The sequence below is a fragment of the Delphinus delphis genome, chromosome 15 (assembly GCF_949987515.2).
Source record: "Delphinus delphis chromosome 15, mDelDel1.2, whole genome shotgun sequence".
In the NCBI taxonomy this organism is placed as follows: domain Eukaryota; kingdom Metazoa; phylum Chordata; class Mammalia; order Artiodactyla; family Delphinidae; genus Delphinus; species Delphinus delphis.
This window is the reverse complement of record NC_082697.1, coordinates 63,673,641-63,697,899: the sequence shown is the minus strand read 5'-3', so window position 1 is coordinate 63,697,899 and position 24,259 is coordinate 63,673,641.

Below are 24,259 nucleotides of genomic sequence, written 5' to 3'. Positions count from 1 at the left end.
CTGGAATTAGAGCTGTTGGGCTCTGCCTAGCCTTGAATCAGTCTCAGTGGTCTCATTGGCCAGGACGGGTCTGTTGGTAATGGCTATGGCCAGATCCATGTAAAACATATGGGCAGAGAATGATGAAGAGGGATTCCCTAAAAAGAATTGGATTGTTATTATTGGATGAAAGGGGGGTAATCCTGGAAATGCAAAGAAAGGCTCTCTACCATCCTTCCTATATATCTGGCTGTTCATCCATCCATCCATCCACCTACATATCTATCCATCTACCTACCCACTTGGTCACTCAGATAACTAGCTAGTTAGTGACTGCTCTTCCCTTTATTACAGAAAGCAATTAAACTTTCAGTGCATGACATATCTTAGGAGTTCCAAAGCTACTTTTTAAATGAATGAATAAATGAATTTTATCTTATCCTTATTTTACACATAATGAAAAGCTGGATCACAACAGCTAACACCAGAGCTGGGATTTGCACCCATCCCCCCAACTATTTTTTTCTCAACAATATGTTGCCTCATCCACTGGGGAGTAAGGCAGACATATTTAAATTATTGCCTAAACATAATGGCATCATGCCAGGGTATACTTATCTGTGTTTTTTTTAACCAGTGTTCATTTTTCATCCCAGAATCGTATTCATCTTTTCAAAAGAAAAGTTTACCCTTATTATAATGCCACATCGCAGCAAAAAAAAAAAAAAAACGTAAATAATTTAAATGTCAAAAGCTAGGAACATTCTGTTATTTGCTTAACTCTAATCCATGAAGTTATTATCCAAGCTCTTGAAATAGGCCTCAAAATATATGTGTCTTAATAAGGCTTTAGAGATTATCATGATATTGGTGGAGAGAATCAGAATGCAGGGCATCTGGAACACTTTCCGTGAGAAATGGTTTACTATAGATCCAACAAAGTTAGAGCTGTGGGAATGGGAGGTGGGGTGGTCAAACGTGTGTTCACCATCATCTTTAAGATACGTACACACACACACACACACACAAACTTCTTGCCAAGTTTAAGTGCCTTATAAGCCCAAGCCTATTTGACACTTGTTTTACTTGGATGTGTTATAGTGTTTTGTGCCCAAGGGTTCCAATCTATGAGTTTAGCATGGAAGTTATGATTGCCTGTTGATTTCTTTACGTTGTTTAAAGGAAAAAGAAAAAAGTGACTGAGAGTTGGGACTCTTGGGTTCATTCATTTTTTCAATAAATATTAATTGAGTACCTACCATGTGCCAGGAACCGTTCTAGGATGCAACAGTGAGTGAATCACACAGACTCAAATCCTTTCCCTCAGGGAACTTAGAGTGTTCAATGCCAGGTTCTGTCAGTAAGGAACGGTTTATGTTTTGATGCCTCACTTGCCCTCTGTGGGCTTCTGTCTTCCTGCCTGAGATATGAGAGGTGAGTGAACTCAACACCAAGCAAAAGAAAGGAACAGCTTAAAAAAACTAAGCTGGGGGTCTTCCCTGGTGGCGCAGTGGTTGAGAGTCCGCCTGCCGATGCAGGGGACACGGGTTCGTGCTCCGGTCCGGAAAGATCCCACATGCCGCGGAGCAGCTGGGCCCGTGAGCCATGGTCGCTGAGCCTGTGTGTCCGGAGCCTGTGCTCCGCAACGGGAGAGGTCACAACAGTGAGAGACCCGCGTACCGCAAAAAACCAAACCAAAACTAAACTAAACTAAGCTGGGGAAAAGGAAAACTCACAAAGGACGGAGCGCTTCTATCTAAATACTGAGAAAGATGTTCTGTTTGCAAACAAGGGCTATTCGACACAGCTTAATTACGTATAAGGAGCTCAGGAGGTGGTGAGCTCTTGGTTACTGAAAGTGTACAAGAAGAAGAAATAAACTTGGCTGTGATGTTGGAGAAGTATCAGCCTTCTAAAAACTCTTTCAAATATGAGTGTGTAAGCATAATTAACACTACCATCCTCCATCTTGGTAGTGCACCATTTGGACCACGTGGCCTCCATGTTTGCTGCAACAGGAGAAGAGAGAGTCGGAGGAGGTGTCTTAACTACCTTGGCCAGGAAGCGACATGGATCACTTCTGCTTATAGCCCAATGGCTATAGCAAGTCATGTGGTCCAAAACCAATCAATAAAGGCAAGGAAATACAGTGGAGAACATGAATGTACGAGACTGTCTCTGGCAACTAAGATTTTGGAAAAATGGAAAGAATTACAGTAACACCTATTTCAGAGGGTTATTTTAAGAATTAAACAAGCTAAAATGGATTAGTTCGTTTAATCATGTATCATCCAGTGACTGACATTAAAAAAAAAAAAGAGATTTTCTTTCATTCTCTTTTTCTCACCTTCAAAGACTACCATGTTACTTGGCAGGACCAATTGAAAAGATGCTCTATAGAGCCCCCGGGACGAGTCACAAAGGGCCTGATCTTTTATGGACACATCCCCATACTTTGACTTGATGCCTAAAATTCCACCATTAGAGCTATATCGCTGCCACTTTTCCCAGCTCGAGGCTTGGAGGAGGGCACGACAGACCACGAGAGTGGGTATGGACAGACCAGCTGGGAAGCTGTTAGTGACAAGTTCAGGCCAACCCTGAGCAGGAGAGAGGTAGCATGGCTCAAAGACCCACCACCCATGGGTTTGCTCTTACTATACACATAGTTAGAAAGGCTGTATCCCCTTGGCGGGACATCCTAGGTGCAGGCTGCACATCTGAATGTAAAATGAGTTCAGTTTAGCCTTGTGTAATTGCTTATTTGATTCCTGATGATGACATGCAGTTAGGAAGGAAATTGACATTCTGTCATTTCTGTTCCAATAAACCAAACTCCGACAAGTTTCCTCTTAGGTACTTTGTGGCAACCGGCCCACCTGCTCTTCTTCTATAGAGAAATTAGTGAGCACTGGGAGCTTGGAAATACAGAATCCCAAGTCCGGTGCCTTTTTTTTTTTTTTGGCGGTACACGGGCCTCTCACTGTTGTGGCCTCTCCCGTTGCGGAGCACAGGCTCTGGACGCGCAGGCTCAGCGGCCATGGCTCACGGGCCCAGCCGCTCCACGGCATGTGGGACCCTCCCTGACCGGGGCACAAACCCATGTCCCCTGCATTGGCAGGCGGACTCTCAACCACTGCGCCACCAGGGAAGCCCCCAGTGCCTTTTTAGAGAGTCTGAAATGGAAGAAGAACATAGGCAGTCAGGGGTATATGCCTGAACTTCCTTTTCCGTGGCAAATACAATAGACCTCCTTTTGGAAAGTACTTAATATGGCTTCCTGCTTTAGAAATATGAATTCTCTCACTTGTTACCCAAAGATCATTTATGTTCAAGGTCATGTTTTAAAAAGTTCAAACAATTTAGGAGTCTGGAGACATCCCCAGTAAATCATAAAAGGCCTCACAGTTCCCAACACAGGAAAATGTTTTTGTTATTATCTCATGGCTACCCAGTGCCCTGTTTGTCCAAGTCTGTATATGACCACTGCGTTCTGAACGACGTCTGCAAAACTGTGAGAAAGGGAGCCCATTCAAGCTAAGGAGACACCAATCAGGTGAATGGGATGGGACTTGACAAAGGTTCTCAGGACGTGACTGAAGGGTCAGTGAGAGCCTTGAGTCTTATTGATGAAAGAATAAAATCCACAGGAGCTTAAACGGCGGGCTCAACTGTCAATACCGATGGAAACTGAGCCTTCCATGCATCTTGGACAGATGTGATTTAGATGATAAGCCCATGATATGGTGAGAAAAATGTGAGTATTAAACCATTTCTTGGGGTTTAGATTTGTCTTTCTTTATCACAGTGTCACTGAGACTGGACTAAAGGTAGCCTTGTTTTATCTGCGTTGTACGCTGCTCCACCCTTTGTTCACTGCGCTCCCATCACGCTGGACTTCTGGCACGGCCTTGAGCATCATGCTTCCGCTTCCTACAAGTTCTTCCCTTAGCTCGGGTTCCAGGCTCTGCCCCTCCTGCTCTTATACACACACACACACACACGCCACATCATTCACTCTCACTCATCTTTTTCATCTCAGATCAAATATTTATATCTGGAGAGATTTTTCTGACTCTCCCTGACCTGGCTCAGTTTCCTTTTTCATACATTCCTGTGCCTCCCTTGTCACTCTTATACGCATGGTGTATTCAGTAGGCTTATGCATTTTTTCCCCACCTTCTGATGAGCAGCTCCATGAAAATGAAGGCCAGGGCTGTACCTCCATGCACTGCACAAAGGCATCTAGCCCAGGGCACAACTGGGGGCTGCAGGCTATGGACCCTCTGCTGGCCTGGTAGGCCTTGGCCGTCATGATCACTGCACATCCCCAGCACCTAGCACAGTGCCTGGTGCAGAGCAGGCCCCCAGGAAATGTGGATTGATGGACGCTCTTTGGCTGGGCCCCGGCACCATCCGTCATTGACATAGGAGGGAAGAGCCTCCTTGAAGGCAGCACCTCCTGTCAGCATGGAGTTCACATCGGCCAGCCATCAGCCCAGCTGCAATCTAGTAAGTCAAGACACTGGGCACCACCTCCTAGGGACTGGCCACTGGCCACCTGGGAGCCCAGTGAGAGTTAAGGGCTGTGGCAGTCTGGTCTCAGAGCTCTCAAATGCTATTGGTGAAAGAAGTCATTCCTCCTCTTTTCCTCTGTAGGTAGAGGTTGAAAGTCACACCTGGTTTCTAGGGCTCTCTTTGTGCCTGTAAGTAAATGATAAGATCACCTCTCTAAGCCTTCATCTCTTCCTCTTCCTCTGTAAAATGGGTGTGATAGGAATAGTCCCTAGCGCCCAATGTAAATGTGGGAATGTAGATCATTTAATGCTCTAATAGTGTGTAACACATGGTGTGTGTGTGCATATATATATATATATATATATATATATATATACACACACACACACATTATATATAACTATAATATACATGTAACATATAATATAAATATAAGGTATACATATATGTTAAGAAGCCTCTTCTCATAGAGGCCCGCGATCAAGCCAAAAGGAAACCCCTGGAATTAGGCAGTGAGGACAACAGCCCCAGCTAGGCTGTCTTGATTGTTTCACTTGCACTCCTGCCCAGGCTTGCTAGCTCCCATGAGGTTATCCACCTTCTAGACACACAGCCAGAAGAGTTGTCATTGACGAATGAAGGAAAGAACAACAAAGGATATTTGTATGCCATCTTAAGGAGACAGAGACACTCCTTGTTCTCAGCAATAGAATTGTTCCCAATGTCGCTAGAGAGACCCAGAGCTCACAGTTGTGATGCTACAAGGAGAGGTCCCATGGGCAAGGAGTCAGGTCCCCTGACCAGAGCCATTCCCTGTTTATCTGTTTTACAGGTTGGTGTTCAGGGTCAGTTCTTGTTTGGGGGAAAAGAGAACTCTTCTGTTAATGAGTAAAAACATACAAGTTAGGTGGATGCTTATTGCTACGTACAAGAATTGGATGCTATGTGTACAAAACCACTTTGGCTGTCTGTATGTGAGAAGTTAGCTATAGAAAGGCAGATCTAATTATACTGGCTGCCAGCTTAGAGCTGGGAAGTAACATTAGGAGAAATCTCCACTTGAGAACCTTGCTTGTACATGCGAGTGTTTGGGTTTAACAAGAGTGTGAATGTGCTTGCCTAGTCATTCATTCCTCTCATAAATACTCCCTGGGGCCCTCTGTGTGCTCAGCACTCTGCTAGGCTCCGGGGGGAATACAGAATAATAAGATTGAATCATTTCATAAAAATGGCTAAATCTTAGCGGGGGAGAGAAAACATTTAAACTATTAGTGACAATATGAGCTCTGCATTCAACTAATATTACTGAGCACCACCTACATACCAGGACTTATCCCAGGTTCTGGGGACCCAGCAGCAAACAAAACATAAAAACTCCTCTTCTGGTGGAACTTATGTTCTAGTTGCAGGGAAGGCACCATAAAAGATAAGCAAATAAATGTGCAATTTATACCGGTTAGTAATGAGTGCTTTTACTAATAAAGCAGAGTAAAGAGATAGACAGTGATGGGAAGTGGCTGCTATTTCAAACTGGGTGGTCAGCAAAGGTTTTTCCAAAGAGATGACATTTGGGCCAAGAGCTGAAGCTGAATCAAGTGAGGTGGTGAATCATGTCAGTTTCAAGGGATGTGAATTTCAGGCAGGAGGGAATGGATGAGCAAAAGCCCTGAGGAGGATGGTACCTGGCGTGTTCAAGAAGCAGTGGAGAGGTCACTGTGGCTGGAACCAAGGGAGCAGTGGGGAGAGTGGCAGGGCCAGATCATGCAATGTGACCTGTAACTGCATAGCCTTCAAAAGGAAGCAAATATCAACAACAAAAGAAAAGTTAACTCTGAAAAACAGAAGCGAAAACAAAACCCAGCTGCTACAGTAATGAAATTGGGCAAGCAAACTCGACAGTATTTATGACCATGCCTTATTATACCTGAAGCACAGTTCACTCAGCAAGATGGTTCCGGGGCTGATGATAGCTGGAGATGCGGGGGACTCCCTGTAATTTCAACTGAATGGGAGGAGTTAGGGAACAGGATGGGGTTCTGCCCAGCAAGCCACCCTTAGAGGACACCCCTTCCTCTTTTGACTGCCCAGCACCTTCCTATGTTTGGGGAATTTCCCTGCTATAAGTTCCTACCTTTTACAACGGAAGCCAGATGCCCCCTTTCCTAGCCTCCCTTGCGGCTAGAGTGAAAGCATGGTTTCCACCAATCAGATTGCTTGTTCCAGACTTTGCCTTGGAAGCTGGTACCACCCATAATGGCAGCAGCTTTCAGCCAGCTTCCAGGGGCATCAGTGGTCGATGGTGTAGTAGAACGTCCAGAGAGCTGACGTCGCAAGGTCCGTAGGGCCCACTGTGGGGGCGGTGATGCCGCTGCCGCACCAGTTCTGCGGTGTGAGTTTAGGGATTGCTCTTGGTGGAGCCTCAAGGCCTGGTTCTCTCCACTGGTATTATTAGTTGCCTGTTGCTGTTTTAAGAAATAACCACAATCTTGGTGGGTTAAAACAACAGAAATTTGTTCTCTCACAGTTCTGGAGGCCAGAAGTTCAAAATCAAGATGCTGGCAGGGCCAAGCTCCCTCTGTAAGGCTCTAGGGGAGGATTGGGTCTTTGCTTCTTCCAGCTTCTGGTGGCTGTTGGCAATCCTTGACTTATGGCCCCATCATTCCAATCTGCCTCTTTGGTCATGTGCTTCCCTTTTCTCTGTGTCTTCACTTCCAGTTGTGTCAAATCTCTGCTTTGTTCTTGTAAGAACGCTTGTCATTGGATTTAGGGCCCACCTGGATAATCCAGAATGATCTTATCTCAAGATCCTTAACTTAATTACATCTGTAAAGACTTTTCCCAAATCAGGTCACATTCACAGATTTCAGGGAGTAGAACATGGATGTGTCTTTTTGCAGGCCACCATTCAATCCACTGTACCACCTCCTGGAGATCCTGTGAGCTCACAAATAACCTTATATATATATTTTTTTTTTTTAATTTTTTAACATCTTTATTGGAGTATAATTGCTTTACAATGTTGTGTTAGTTTCTGTTGTATAACAAAGTGAATCAACTATACATATACATATATCCCCATATCCTCTCCCTCTTGTGTCTCCCTCCCACCCTCCCTATCACACCCCTCTAGGTGGTCACAAAGCACCGAGCTGATCTCCCTGTGCTATGTGGCTACTTCCCACTAGCTATCTATTTTACATTTGGTAGTGTATATATGTCAGTGCCACTCTTTCACTTCATCCCAGCTTACCCTTCCCCCTCCCCGTGTCCTCAAGTCCATTCTCTACATCTGCGTCTTTATTCCTGTCCTGCCCCTAGCTTCTTCAGAACCTTTTTTATAGATTCCATCTATATGTGTTAGCATACGGTATTTGTTTTTCTCTTTCTGACTTACTTCACTCTGTATGACAGACTCTGGGTCCATCCAGCTCACCACAAATAACTCAGTTTCATTTCTTCTTATGGCTGAGTAATATTCTTTTCAGCTCACACCAGCCTGAATTGGTTCCTCTTGCTTGAAAACCAGAAGCTGGGTTCTGACATCGCCCTACCTGAATTTCCATTCTGTGTCCCCAGCTGGGAAGAGGTGTCTGGCATTGCACCCCTGCTTGGGTCCCAAGCCTGAGACTCTGGCCTCTGCAGGCATGGATGATGCCTGGCCTTCCTGTCTGCTCACTTTGAATCCTGCCACCCCATAGAGGAATGAAATGCTTGTGTCAGCAGCTCTGTGACTGAGACTTTTCCTTCTAGGCTAAAACATACCTCCTGGCTGTATGAGGTTGGGATGCAGACCCCACTACAGAAAGGAGGGCTAGGTGGTTAGCCTCACCACATCAACTATTTATGGCCTCTGTTAAAAAATAAAAACCAGATCAAACTCACCCACAAAAACTTACGGAACAAGCCCAAACCCTTAGAATGCTTCTGAGGAGACAGCAGTGTCTCCTTGCCTCTCCCTGTTCTATCGCCCTGACTGCTCAGCAAGCATCAGCCTTTGTCAGCTCGTGGGGTGAGAATGGAGTCTCTCCAAGGGGATCTTTCCATGAATATCTGGAGCCCATTTTAAGGAAGAAAATAATTTGACAAACATGAGAAGCAATATAGCCTGATGTTTACACACTTGGGCTCAGAAGCCAGAGGGATGTTGAAACCTGAAACCTGGTACCACCTCTTACTGGCTATGTGGCCCTGATAACATTATTCACCTCTCTGAGCCTGGGTTTTCTCATCCCTGGAGAATATTAACATCTACCTGGTTTTTTGTTGTCGTTGTTTTTTTGTTTTTGCTTTTGTGAGGATTAAATAGATTCAATAAAGTTCCTAGTTTAGCACTGACACATGTGAACATGTGAAAACATCTTCAATCGTTTTGCCTCTATTGTCACCCCTCTCATCTGATAACCTCACCTCGATTTGGTTACCTGTGGATATACTGCCTCTTCTTCTGTTGTGAGTGCTGTATCCTACAGTGCCTGGCTCATGAGAGGTGTTTTGTGAATTTTGAGTGAATAAAGCTGTGTTGTTTTGATGGGTGTGTAATCTGTGTTTGATGGACCATAAGGTGACAAGACTAAATTGATCATCTTGGACACATATCCCAGAGCCTTATTTCTCTGCCTTCATTCTATCTCCAATGGCGATAACCCCAGTCTCCACCCGAAGCTCACAGTACCAGCAACCTCACCATTTCTGGGAGTCTCTGGGGGAACATCTGGCCTATTCTCACAAGCCTAGTTTGCTTGGCCATCCTGTGAAGCCAGCCTTTTTCTTTCTGCTCTGCACTGCCCGCTATGGGTGAGGGGGCGAGGACACCATTAGCGCCAAGGGTGATGAGATGGCACTGGAACCACAGTGCCACTCACTCCAAAAGTCCCTGTCGAAACAAATACTGCTAAGCCCACCAGCGACCACAGGTGCACTCAGGGTCCCCAGAAATTTCACTGAAACAACGCTTTTGGCTTTGACCTCCTCTTTTACTGTAGCCTGTGCTTTTTAGCATTCAGGCAAGAGTCCCTTGGGTTCAAGACGGACTGGTCTGAATTGCAAGACCTGTGCTGGGTTCTATCTTGTCCTTCCTTCCAGTTCTGGGACTAAGGTCTTGGTAATTAACAGTCAAGGCTTTGGGGGTGTGTGTGCATGTGTGTCATACAACAGGGGTTTAAATATTGGCTCCACCATATACGAGTTCTGTGACCCTGACTAAGTCACATAATCTTGTTAAGTCTGAGTTTTATTATCTGCAACGTGGGAGGAATAAGTATACTTCCTCACAAGGAAAATTAAGGATTAAGTGAAATAATGATTGCACAGCCTGGTATACACTAAGGACTATATAAATGCCATCATATTCATTTCCTTAGGTGAATTATTTGCCTAGTGGCTCTACTCTTTCATATGCAAATAATGCCTCTTGGTTGATCTGCCACATCTACCAAATATTTGGAGAAGAAGGGAGAGTGAAGTGGTGGCAGAGAAGATGGGGAAAGAGACTTTCTAACATCTCAGAGGAATAAAATAGTAACTGTCAGAAACATGATAACCAGCTCTGTGGATTATGAAATGTAGAGCAAGGGACAAATGCCGTGTAATTGCTAAAAGCCTGGACTCTGGAACTCAACAAGTGAGTTCTAACTCCAGTTTTGTCATTTATTAACAGATGTTCTTGGGCAAGTTTCTTCATCTTGTGTGCTTCAGTTTTCCCATCTTAAATGGGGATGATAGTACCTATATCATAGGATTGCTATGGGAATTAAATAAGTTAATTCATGTCAAGCCCTCAAAGCAGTATCTGACACATAATAATTAACTGATAAATATTAACTATTAGTATTAAGTCTACAACTAATTAATTAAGAAAAGAAAATTAAAAAAAAGAAATCCGTAAGTGCTACTCTGTGGATAGATCTGTTCGTACAATGTCCAAATGATCTATGCTCCTTCAAATATTTCAGTCAACTAGATGCCCAGATATGCAGAAATTCTAGGATAAACCACCTAAAACGATTGCTCTTTGTATGTACAAAGACCTTGTACAAAGACCTTACATGCTGAGCTGGATTTTTTTGTTGTTGTTCTTGGAATGCACATGTATTTGTTGCAGAGAATTTTCTACTTTAAAAGGCTTATGAAATACACTCACAGACATAGAAAACCAGTTTATGGCTACCAAAGGGGAAAGGGTGTGGAGGGATAAATTAGGATTAAAATATACACAGTACTATATATAAAATAGATAACCAACAAGGACTTACTGTATAGTACAGGGAAATATACTCAATATCTTGTAATAACCTATAAGGGAAAAGAGTCTTAAAAAGAATAGATATAGGGACTTCCCTGGTGGCACAGCAGGGGACCAGGGTTCGATCCCTGGTCCAAGAAGATCCCACATGCTGCGGAGCAACTAAGCCCAGGCACCACAGCTACTGAGCCTGTGCTCTAGAACCTGCGAGCCACAACTACTGAGCCTGTGCGCCACAACTACTGAAGCCAACGCGTCCTAGAGCCTGCACGGCACAACTACCGAAGGCTGTGTGCTCTAGGGCCCGTGTGCTGCAACTAGTGAGCTCGCATGCTGCAACTACTGAAGCCCATGCACCTAGAGCCCGTGCTCTGCAACAACAGAAGCCACAGCAATGAGAAGCCCGTGCACCGCAATGCAGAGTAGCCCCTGCTCGCCGCAAGTAGGGAAAGCCCGCACACAGCAACAAAGACCCAACACAGCCAAAAAAATAAAAGAATAGATATATATTTATATGTATAACTGAATCACTTTGCTGTACACCTGAAACAAACACAACATTGTAAATCAACTATATTTAAATAAAAATTTAAAAAAGAAATCTTGGGTTAAAACAAGAATGCAAAAATATAATCAAATAAAATGCTCATAGAAGTGGAAGATTTGGTGGACTGTCCATTAAACCTTATTGTGCCCACTCCCAAGACCTGGAAGTCTAATTGGCAACAGTGTAATTGGCATTTCATGGAATGGTGAAGGAGGTGAAGAATGTTCTCAGGGGGTGCTGGGTTGCAAGCCAAAGAAACTGACTCAAATCAGTCTAAGCTTGTTCAAAAGTATTCAAGGGTACCTCTTACAACACATCTGGGCTCAAGGGTCTAGAGCCAGGAATTGGACATATCAGGGTCTAAGGCTGCTCTGTTCTCTCTCCTCATTCTGGAGCTGCATTCTCCCTCCTCTCTGCTGCTCTCAACTAATCTGTTTTTTCTTTTCCCTTGCTGGGTAGAGCAGCCTTCTATGCCTCTCCTGCCCACAACCCAAATGTGGCCACCCCACTTTTTCTTCATTTTCTCTCAGTTCTAGTCTCCATAAATGACCAGCAAAGACAACGAAGTACAACTCCAAATTCCCAGGGGAGAATCCGATTGGCCTATTTTGTGCCCTCTCGTCCAATCATCTATGCTTGGGGTCAAAGTCCCATATCACAAACATGGCTGCAGGAGCTGACCCCTGAGGGGTGGGGTAGATACCAGGTCGCCGCGGTGTGAGCCGGACATGGGCCCTAAAAGGCATCTTCAATACACAAAGCAGGAAGAGAGGACAGACGCCTGCAGTGATTGACAATGACTTGGGCTTTGGAAGGACCACTCGACAAGGATCCATGTCAGAATCTTCTGGGGCAATAAGCTTGCCAGTGGCTAGTTCAGTCAGTACCCCCGTTGCCTGCCTCCTGGTGTCTAAGACTCAGGAAAGGACCAAGTGGATCTGCAGGTGCACTGTGCCCTGCCCAACCCTCTCTGCACTCCCCAAAGAGCCAGCCTCTTTCCCTGCACCACACCCTCCCCCTTGCCTCCAACACTCTGTCCTGCGGCCCCTCCCCCTACACGTCTGCAGAGCTGGCTCCTCCTTATCCTTCAGGGCTCACCTTAAAGTCACCCTCCACACCCTTTTTGATCTTCTCCACCTTTGTACATACCCTGTAAACTCCCTTCATAGAATAATCATAATCTGAATTAAATGCTTATAATAATAGTAGCAAACACTCAGACGATGTTTCCTATGAGTTGGATATTTCTTTGTCCATGTGTATTCAATCCATCAACACATCTAAATCTGTGAAGTAGGAAGTCCTATTATCCCTCCTTTCACAAGTGAGGAAACTGAGGCACAGAGTTGTTAGGTAACTTGCCCAATATCCTCCGGCAAGCAACTAGCTCCAAAGTCTGAAACCTTAACCCCTGCTTCCTCTTGACTACAGTGTTCCACTGTTTATAGGCTGGATTACTTATTCATTATCTGTCTACTCAGTTATATGCTCTGCACAGTCAAGGGCTGTATTGATTGTGCCCACTCTATCATTATCACTTATCAGAATGCCGCACACTAAAAATTTATTTGTAAAACGAATAAATGAAGGGACATGGGAAAGCAAGAATGCGTTAATTCCTTTTAAAAAGAAAGACCCAAGATGCGTGTCTGCATGATAACAGGGAATCAGGTAAGATCACTCTTCCAAGACTTTAAGGGGGTGTATATAGGATTAAACAGGGGGGCCCTTCTAGAAATAGCACCAGGGGAGGACTGAGAGATGAGAGTCCTCTCGTATAAAGGCTGTCTTTCTTTCTACTGCTGTCATCTTTATCCTGTGCTCCTACCTCACCCACACTGATTGCCAATCTGAGCTTAACGGAACTGCTTCCATGCTGTCAGAGGTGGGAGCAGCCGGCATTAATAAGCGGACAGCTGTCCAGCAAAGCAGGGAATAGAGATGTGCACGATGTCCCAAGCTTAGAGGTCAGGCATGGGACGCTGATGGTGACCTCTCTTCTCCCCAATTGTTCATGGCAGGACAATACAGAGGTTGGGGGTGGAGGAAATGGACAGAGGTCTGCGGAGGGGGCTCTAACCTCAAAACATATTCAGAATCCTATTCCTTTCCATCACCCTCATCACTACCAGCTGGGCCACAACCACCAGCACCCCCCACCTGGATTCCTGCTCTGGCTTCCTAATGGTCTCCCTGCTTCCAATCACCCCCCCCCCCCACCCAATATCTTCTCAACCAAATGCAGTACTTCACTCTTTGATGGACTCAAGAACAACCTGACGGATCTTTTGAAAATGCAGATTCTGATTTAGGGCAGGGCCCGAGACCGTGCATTTCTAACATGCTCCCAGGCGACGCTGCCACTGCGGTGGGCACACCGTGCTTTGAGCAGCCAGGCAGACGCACAGTGGGAAGCGATTGCCAGCGTTCCGAGGAAAAGGAAGCTGGCTGGCTCTAGCGCCCAGCACTGTTGGAGAGAGTGGGTGATTGAGAAGGAAAGGAGACAACCTGAAATGGAAATAAATGCTGTGCACCACAATCTCATTACTGTCTAAAATTAGATTAACATAATTAAACATTTAAAAGCTGGATTAAAGCATGTCAGTCTGAAATCTAGTGCTGAACGATGCTGTGGCTCTCTTTGCTTTTTCCTTAAGGGTTTGGGCTAATGGGTATTTCCAAGATTGCTGGGTTACATGTTGTTCTTTGTGATTTTAAATTACCACCAAACACCTCCAACCGGCCTTCTTTTCGAGACGACTTTCCCAGGACATGGCTGCCACGACTCTGAAAAATGTTCCGGCGTCCTGAGCCCTCAGCCCCTTCCTCCCACTGACTTCTAGCCTCCTTGGGATGAAAAAGGAGGTTTACTCACCCTACAATCTGCAGGTATGCACCTGATACTTGTCACACCCATCACAGTGATTGGCATAAGTATTACTGAGATTCCCGTTTTAAAAGTAAAGAAATAGAGGTTCAGAGAGGTAAAGTAAGCTGCATGGGGTCACACAGCTGATTCGTGGAAAAGACGGGATGCTAACACAATTCTGTTTGTTTGACTTTAAAATATCCATGTGCTTTCCATGGCCTCTCTGAAGAGTAAAGCATCATGGGGCTCCAGTAAAGGTGTGTGTGTCTGGGTGTTTGTGTGTGCACACCACGTATGTACACGTTGTGTGTAGGCAGAGGAGGGAGGGATGCAGAAAGAAAGAGAGGCAGAACGAACATCCAATTTTAAAATCTCTGTCTCTTCGTTTTTGCTAAAGTTGCCATACTGGAGCCATTACCAGCTGATATAATTTACTACATATTTTAATAGAACTGGGCTAAGTGATCTGTTCCCTCACCACAGTCACAAAGCACTTACTAACTTGGGCTCTAATTCCAGTCCTGGGGTCATTAAGTCTGTTCTCATCCACCCAGAGACTAATATCCCAAGGGTGAGTATTATCTTGGTGACATACTTGATTGCATGGCTTTGAGCCTGGAATGGAGAAGGTTATCCTTTCCCTCTGCCCAGGGTAGGTGGATGGTGATGGCAAATTGGGGTGGGGACCGTGGAGCTAGGCGAGGGTCGCGGTGGCCATTCTTTCGTAGGATGCAGCCATATCCTTGACAAGCTTCTCTCCTGAATACTCTGAGACTTGAAGTTTTCCCAAAACATCTTCCTATAAACGAGATTTCCTTCAGTAAAGTGAGCTATTTTCAAGAAGTCCTGGGAGAGAACTTTGCCTAAGCTGGATTTAGACTGGAGGGACGCTGATGTAGGGAAGGGCTCCTCATTAAAGAGCTGTTGCTTTGAACTGAAGATGACCATTTTCTCCTACCTATACAAGCCAGAGAGTCACTCTGCTATTATTATTCATTTTACAATAAAATGAGGACCTACTACGTGCCAGCCAGTCTTCTAGATGCTGAGACCACCACTGTGAACCACGCTTGGACTCTAGACAGTGAGACATTAAAAATGTAGGAAAGGGCTTCCCTGGTGGCGCAGTGGTTGAGAGTCTGCCTGCCAATGCAGGGGACACGGGTTCGAGCCCTGGTCTGGGAAGATCCCACGTGCCACGGAGCAACTGGGCCCGTGAGCCACAAATACTGAGCTCTGTGCGTCTGGAGCCTGTGCTCCGCAGCAAGAGAGGCCGTGACAGTGAGAGGCCTGCGCACCGTGATGAAGAGTGGCCCCCGTTTGCCACAACTAGAGAAAGCCCTCGCACAGAAACGAAGACCCAACACAGCCAAAAATAAATAAATGAATAAATAAATTAAAAAAAAAATGTAGGAAAATGGTTCAGCCTCTGTGGACAGCAGTTGGGTTCCTTAGCAAGCTGAACGTTGAATTACCATAAGACCCAGCAATTCCACTGCCCGAAGAATTGAAAACAGACACTCAAACAAATGGTACACAAATGTCCAAAGCAGCACTGTTCACAATAGCCCATGTGCTAGAAAAACTCAAATGTCCATCAGCAGATGAGCGGATGAACCAAATGTGGTCTATCCACACAATGGAATATCACTCAATTATAAAAAGGAATGAAAGGGAACCCTCTTACACTTTTGGTGGGAATGTAAATTGGTGCAGCCACTAGGGAGAACAGTATGGAGGTTCCTTAAAAAACTAAAAATAGAACTACCATATGATCCAGCAATTTCACTCCCAGGTGTATATCTGGAGAAAACAATAATTCAAAAAGATACATGTACCCCAATGTTCATAGCAGCACTATTTACAATAGCCAGGACATGGAAGCAACCTCAATGTCCATCGACAGATGAATGGATAAAGAAGATGTGGTACATATATACAATGGACTATTACTCAGCCACGAAAAAGAATGAGATAATGCCATTTGCAGCAACATGGATGGATATAGAGATTGTCACACTGAGTGAAGTAAGTCAGACAGAGAAAGACAAATATCATATGATATCGCTTATATGTGGAATCTAAAAAAAAGGGTACAAATGAACTTACCTGCAAAACAGAAACAGAGGGCTTCCCTGGTGGCGCAGTGGTTGAGAGTCCGCCTGCCGATGCAGGGGACACGGGTTCGTGCCCCGGTCCAGGAAGATCCCACATGCCGCAGAGCGGCTGGGCCCGTGAGCCATGGCCGCTGAGCCTGCGCGTCCAGAGCCTGTGCTCCATGACGGGAGAGGCCACAACACTGAGAGGCCCACGTACTGCAAAAAACAAACAAACAAAAACAGAAATAGAGTCACAGATGTAGAAATTGGCAATTCCCAGGGGGGAAGGGGGGGAAGGGATAAATTGGGAGACTGGGATTGACATATATACACTATTATATATAAAATAGATAACTAATAAGGACCGACTGTATAGCACAGGGAACTCTACTCAGTACTCTGTAATGGCCTATATGGGAAAAGAATCTAAAAAAGAGTGGATATAGGTATATGTATAACAGATTCACTTTGCTGTACACCTGAAATAAACACAACATTGTAAATCAACTCTACCCCAATACAAATTTTTTTAAAAAAGGAATGAAATTTTGATACTTGCTACAACATGGATGAGCTTTGAAAACTTTATGGTCAGTGAAAGAAGCCAGGCACAAAAGGCCATTTATTGTATGACTCCATTTATATGAAACATCCTGAATAGGTAAATCCACACAGAGGGAGAGCAGATGGTTAGAGGCACGGGCTGGAGTGGGGGGGATGGGAGTGACTGCTTAATGGGTATGGGGTTTCCTTTTGGGGTGATGAAAATGTTTTGGAACTAGATAGAGGTGGTGGTTGTACAATACTGTGAAAATACCAAATGCCAACGTTATACACTTAAAATGGTTAATTTTATGTTGTGTGGATTTCACCTTAATTTAAAAATACATGTTAATACAATAATTTCAGATAATGAGAAGAGCTAATAGGAACATAAAGCAGGATAATGAGGTCAACAGAGATGAAATGTAAGAGGCTGTCCACAAAGGGGAAACATTTAAGGCAATTGCCTGGAGGGGAAAACCTTGCAGATTAGGGAAGAACTTTACAGGCAGGGGAAGAGTAAGAACAAAGGCCCTGGGGCAGGAAGGAGATGGGCCTGATGGGTGCCAGTGTAGCTGGATGTTGTGGGTAAAGAGGGGGAAGGCCAGAGCTGAGAGTGTGAGGTAGGTAGGAACCAGATCCTGGAAACTCACCTGAAGGGAAGAAGCTTGCATTTGACTCTAATTCTCAGGGGAAGCCACTGGAGAGTTGTAATCAGGTGACATATGCTGATTTGCATTTTTTGTAAATACGGGTAAAATTTGCCTAACATAAAATTAACTAATTAATTTTAAAGTGCACTATTCAGTGACATTTAGTAAATTCACAATGCTGTGTAACTACCATCTCTAGTTCTAAAACATTTGCATCACCCCAAAGAAAGCTGTAGATATTAAGTAGTCACTCCCACTACCCCCTCCCTGAGCCCTGCTAACCACTGATCTACTTTCTGTCTCTATACACTTACCTATTCTGGATGTTTCATATAAATGGAATCACACAATATGGGACCTTTTGTGTCTGGCTAATTTCACTCAGCATCATGTTTTCAAGGTTCATTCATGTTGTAGCAAGTATCAGAACTTTATTCCTTTTCAGGGTTGAATGATATTCCATTGAATGGATAGACCACATTTTGTTGATGCAGTCATTAGTGAATGGACATTTGGGTTGTTTCCATATTTTGTGAATAGTGCTACTATGAACATTCTGTAGAAGTTTTTGTTTGAACACCTGTTTTCAGTTCTTTGGGGTATCTACCTAGGAGTGGAATTGCTGGGTCGTATGGAAATTCTATGTTTAATGTTTTGAAGAACTGCCAAACTATTTTCCACAATGGCAGCTCTATTTTATATTCCCATGTACTGATTGGCATTTTTCAAAAAGAATTTTTTGGTTGTTATGTGGCAAAAAGATCGTAGGCAGGAGGTGGAGGAGGCATGGAGACCAGTTAGTTCCCTTTGTCCGGGGAGGAGGTGACAGTGGCTGAGACTTTATTAGCAGAAGTAGAGGTGAGGAAAAGTGGATGAATTCTAGCATGTTTTGGAATACCCTGACTTACAACCGAAAACTTCAGGTGGAATTCTAGCTGTGAGAGAAAAATTGTACAAAGGCAGCTCTGGTCTGATTTTGAAGTGAAATGTAGTGGGGAGATTTGAATCCTGGGAAGAAAAAAGTTCTTCAGCCACTCTCTATTCAGTGATTGGTGAGGATGTTTTGTAGGGAAATTTCCATTATCTTGCCAGCTGGCTTGAAAACTACTTTTGGGGATAAAACTTTTTTTTAAGAAAGACACCTTGATGGGCAGCTGAGAGGAAAAGTGAGACCCTGAAGTCATCAGTCAGTAAAAGCAAAGTCCCCTAAAGCAAGGTTTAATGGTTCTCCAGAATTTTCCCTGGCGTGGGGTTGGAGGAGAGAAAAAAGAGATTAGAATGGGTGAGGAAGGCATCAGTTAGGCAATGCCCTGTGGATGCCTGGGACCACTGGCCAGAGAAGCATCTCCAGTGAAATCTGTTGAATCATCTGGCTTAAAGCCCGTGAAAAGACAAGACCACTGAGTCCCAGGGCAGCAAAATGCTTGCAAAAAGATGGGTGATACTAAGTGGCAAAACCAAAAATCAAATGTCCTTTCCACTTTTCTCTTGCTATGGAATGTTTTCAAAGGGTTTCTTTGAAGAGAAACAAGTAAATACTCAAGCTGCACTCCGTATAAGTTTACATTCCCCTTCATCCAACCATCCATCCATCCATCCATCCATCTATCCCCCATGACCCATCCACCTACCCATGCATCCATTTCATCATTCAGCAAATTTCATAACACATTTACCATCTAAGCTGAGGTTGGGTTGTCAGAAGGCAATCCTATTTACCATGACATGAAATTTGAATTTTATTCTAAGAGTAACGGGGACCCATGTAGGGGTTTTAGCATGAGGTAGCCTAAACGTAAGTTAAAATGATTACTTTGGTTTGTGGATGGTGGGTGGGAGGGGGCAAAAGAAGGAGCAGGGAGATGCAGTCTCTAAATAACACAGTCTGACAGGCCTATTGATACGGACCAAGGTTCTTGGCCTTCCCCAGTCAATAGAAATTGATCAGAGGTCAGACAAGAAATTCAAGCAAGGCTTTATTGGGGCCCCTGCTGCAGCAGCGGGGAGCAAGAACAAGCAACACGTTCCCCAGCTCGCTCCCCCGAGAAGGGGGGCAGCTGGTTCCTTATATGGGGTGAGGGTAGGGGTGGTGCCCAGGGGTCAGGGCAGAGGGGTGGCTTAGGTGTTTTGCCCACCCCTTTCTTGGTGTTCTGTGCAGGGGACATGCACAGTACCCTGCTTTTGCTCCTGGCTTTTCAGAAGTGGCAGTTGGGTTTTTTGATCTTTTTGTATCTTTTATATCTTGTTGTCCATAATTTGCCCCAACTGCACATGCACGCACTTATTTTTAGTCCCTTATATTTTCTTTGTATTTTGTTTCTCGAGGAGACATTTGTCCAGGTGTAAGCACTGCAGCAAAGGGTCCCAGGTCCTAAGTCCCAGTCTGTCTCACTATTGCCTTCAGCTATCTGGGCTTCCAAGCAGTTCAATAAGAACTTATTGAGTTGCTACTGCATACCAGGCCCAGGTACTCTGGGTACAGAGATGATCAGGGAGTGTTGCCTGTACTGGAACAGAAGCTGCAGTGGGAGAGACAGAAGGAAGCCAGCAATTATGACTTGGGATAGGATATCTGGATACTCAGATGATGTGACGACACACGGCGGGAACCCCAACAGAACCTAAAGAGGCAGAGATATCAAGGAGGGCATCTTGGAGGAATTGGCATTTAGGCCGAGGATCTAAGGATGACTTGGATTTAGCTGGGGAGGGCATACTTGGCAAAGAAAACAGGATGAGCAAAGGCACTAAGGCATGGCACAGCGTGGTTTTACGTGGGAAGTCACATGAGATTCCTTAGGGAATGAGGCAGAATATTACTAAACAAATAGGTACAAGTGATGTGTGTGTGTGTGTGTGTGTGTGTGTGTGCGTGTGTGAAACAAGCTGATCAGTATGGGAGGGTGGCTGTGGGTGGAGGATGAGAATGGAGATGTTGGCAGGGGCTGGGCATGGTAGATCTCACATGGTTCGTACTCGGATGGTACTGGGGAGCCGCTGATTATAAAAGGGAGAGGCACAAACCCTCCTGCTTCTGCTCCTTTCTCGGTGAAGAGTCATAGTCTGAGCATGTGTGGGCAAGAGAGGATGAGACCTTAGGAAGCAAATTCAATACGCTGTTTGTTGGTATAAGGTGTATGTGTGGGGAGCCTATTTCCAGGGGCAATTTATGTCTGTTCTAAAAAATAACCTTTTTTCCTATTATACTAATAATCTATTTGTTTTGAAAATTTGGAAAATATGGACTAGAAAAATGAACAAAAATTTAAACCTGAAATTACATCCCCTAGTGATAAATCTGTTAGTATTTTATTGTATATCTTTCGTGTCATTTAAAATTACATAACCATGATTTTTATATAAGTGAGATCATAGTCTGCACACTGATTTATTAGTTGCTCTTACACTTAGCTATATAGCATTAACAGCCGCTGCATTCATTTCCTAGGGCTGTCAGAATGAAGTACCACAACCTGGGTGGATTAAAGCAACAGAAATGGACTTAGAAATAGAGGGACCTTCAAGATGGTGAAGGAGTAAAACATGGAGATCACCTTCCTCCCCACAAATACATTAAAAATACATCTACATGTGGAACAACTCCTACAGAACACCTACTGAACGCTGGCAGAAGACCTCAGACTTCCCCAAAAGCAAGAAACTCCCCACGTACCTGGGTAGGGCAAAAGGAAAAAGAAAAAACAGAGACAAAAGAATAGGGATGGGACCTGCACCAGTGGGAGGGAGCTGTGAAGGAGGAAAAGTTTCCACACACTAGGAAGCCCCTTCACTGGCGGAGACGGAAGGGTTGGGGGGGGAAGCTTCGGAGCCACGGAGGAGAGCGCAGCAACAGGGGTGCAGAGGGCAAAGTGGGGAGATTCCCGCACGGAGGATCGGTGCTGACCAGCACTCACCAGCCCGAGAGGCTTGTCTGCTCACCCGCCGGGATGGGTGGGGGCTGGGAGCTGAGGCCTGGGCTTTGGAGGTCAGACCCCAGGGAGAGGACTGGGGCTGGCTGCGTGAACACAGCCTGAAGGGGCTAGTGCACCACAGCTAGCCGGAAGGGAGTCCGGGAAAAAGTCTGGAGCTGCCTAAGAGGCAAGAGACCATTGTTTCGAGGTGCGCAAGGGGACGGGATTCAGAGCACTGCCTAAACGAGCTCCAGAGACTAGCGCGAGCTGCAGCTATCAGTGTGGACACCAGAGACGGGCATGAGACGCTAAGGCTGCTGCTGCCATGACCAAGAAGCCTGTGTGCAAGCACAGGTCACTATCCACACCTCCCCTCCCGGGAGCCTGTGCAGCCCGCCACTGCCAGGGTCCCGTGATCCAGGGACAACTTCCCCGGGAGAACACATGGCGCACCTCAGGCTATGCAACATCACGCTGGTTTCTGCCACCACAGGCTCACCCTGCACTCCGTGCCCCTCCCTCCCCCCCCCGCCCCGGCCTGAGTGAGCCAGAGTCCCCGAATCAGCTGCTACTTTAACCCCGTCCTGTCTGAGCAAAAAACAGATGCCAGAGGGCGACCTAAACACAGAGGCAGGGCCAAATCCAAAGCTGAACCCCGGGAGCTGTGCGAACAAAGAAGAGAAAGGGAAATTTCTCCCAGCAGCCTCAAGAGCAGTGGATTAAATCCCCACAATCAACTTGATGGATGTACCCTGCATCTGTGGAATACCTCAATAGACAATGAATCATCCCAAAATTGAGGTGCTGGACTTTGGGAGCAACTGTAGACTTGGGGTTTGCTTTCTTCATCTAATTTGTTTCTGGTTTTATGGTTACCTTAGTTTAGTATTTAGAGCTTATTATCACTGGTAGATTTGTTTATTGATTTGGTTGCTCTCTTCCTTATTTTATATATAAATATATATTATATATTTTCCCTTTTTCTCTTTTTGTGAGTGTGTATGCTTCTTTGTGTGATTTTGTCTCTATAGCTTTGCTTTTACCATGTCCTAGGGTTCCGTCTGTCCATTTTGTTTGTTTGTTTGTTTGTTTTAGAATAGTTTTTAGCACTTGTTATCATTGGTGGATTTGTTTTTTGGCTTGGTTGCTCTCTTCTTTCTTTGTTTTAATTACTTTTTTATTTTTAATAATATTTTTTAACTTTTATTTTAATAACTTTATTTTATTTATTATTTTTTTCTTTCTTTCTTTCTTTTTTTTCCTCCCTTTTCTTCTGAGCTGTGTGGCTGACAGGGTCTGGCCAGGTGTCAGGCCTGAGCCTCTGAGGTGGGAAAGCCGAGTTCAGGACACTGGACCACCAGAGACCTCCTGGCCCCATGTAATATCAAACAGTGAAAGCTCTCCCAGAGATCTCCATCACAACACTAACACGCAGCTTCACTCAACAACCAGAAAGCCCCAGTGCTGGATACCCTACGCCAAACAACTAGCAAGACAGGAACACAACCCCACCCATTAGCAGAGAGGCTGCCTAAAATCATAATAAGGTCATAGAACCCCAGAACACACCACCGGACATGGTCCTGCCCACCAGAAAGACAAGATCCAGCCCCACCCACCAGAACACAGGCACCAGTCCCCTCCACCAGGAAGCCTACACAACCCACTGAACCAACCTTAGCCACTGGGAGCAGACATCAAATACAGTGGGAACTATGAACCTAAAGCCTGAGAAAAGGTGACACCAAACACAGTAAGTTAAACAAAATGGGAAGACAGATTAATACACAGCAGATGAAGGAGCAAGGTAAAAACCCACCAGACCAAACAAATGAAGAGGAAATAGGGAGTCTACTTGAAAAAGAATTCAGAGTAATGATAGTAAACATGATCCAAAATCTTGGAAGTAGAATGGAGAAAATACAAGAAACGTTTAACAAGGACCTAGAAGAACTAAAGAGCAAAGAAACAATTATGAACAACACAATAAGTGAAATTTAAAATTCTCTAGAAGGAATCAATAGCAGAAGAACTGAGGCAAAAGAACGGATAAGTGACGTGGAAGATAAAATAGGGGAAATAACTACCGCAGAACAGAATAAAGAAAAAAGAATGAAAAGAATTGAGGACAGTCTCACAGACCTCTGGGACAACATTAAATGCACCAACATTCAAATTATAGGCGTTCCCAGAAGAATAAGAGGAAAAAAAGGGAGTGAGAAAATATTTGAAGAGATTATAGTTGAAAACGTCCCTAATATGGTAAAGGAAATAGTCAATCAAGTCCAGGAAGCACAGAGAATCCCATACAGGATAAATCCAAGGAGAAACATGCCAAGACACATATTAATCAAACTATCAAAAATTAAATACAAGAAAAAATATGAAAAGCAGCAAGGGAAAAGCAACAAATAACATACAAGGAACTCCCCATAAGGTTAACAGCTGATCTTTCTGCAGAAACTCTGCAAGCCAGAAGGGATTGGCAGGACATATTTAAAGTGATGAAAGGGAAAAACCTACAACCAAGATTACTCTACCCAGCAAGGATCTCATTCAGATTCGATGGAGAAATTAAAACCTTTACAGACAAGCAAAAGCTAAGAGAATTCAGCACCACCAAACCAGTTTTACAACAAATGCTAAAGGAACTTCTCTAGGCAGGAAACACAAGAGAAGGAAAAGACCTACAATAACAAACGAAAAACAATTAAGAAAATGGTAATAGGAACATACATATCGATAATTACCTTAAATGTAAATGGATTAAATGCTCCAGCCAAAGACATAGACTAGCTGAATGGATACAAAAACGAGACCCATATATATGCTGTCTACAAGAGACCCAGTTCAGACCTAGGGACACATACAGACTGAAAGTGAGGGGATGGAAAAAGAT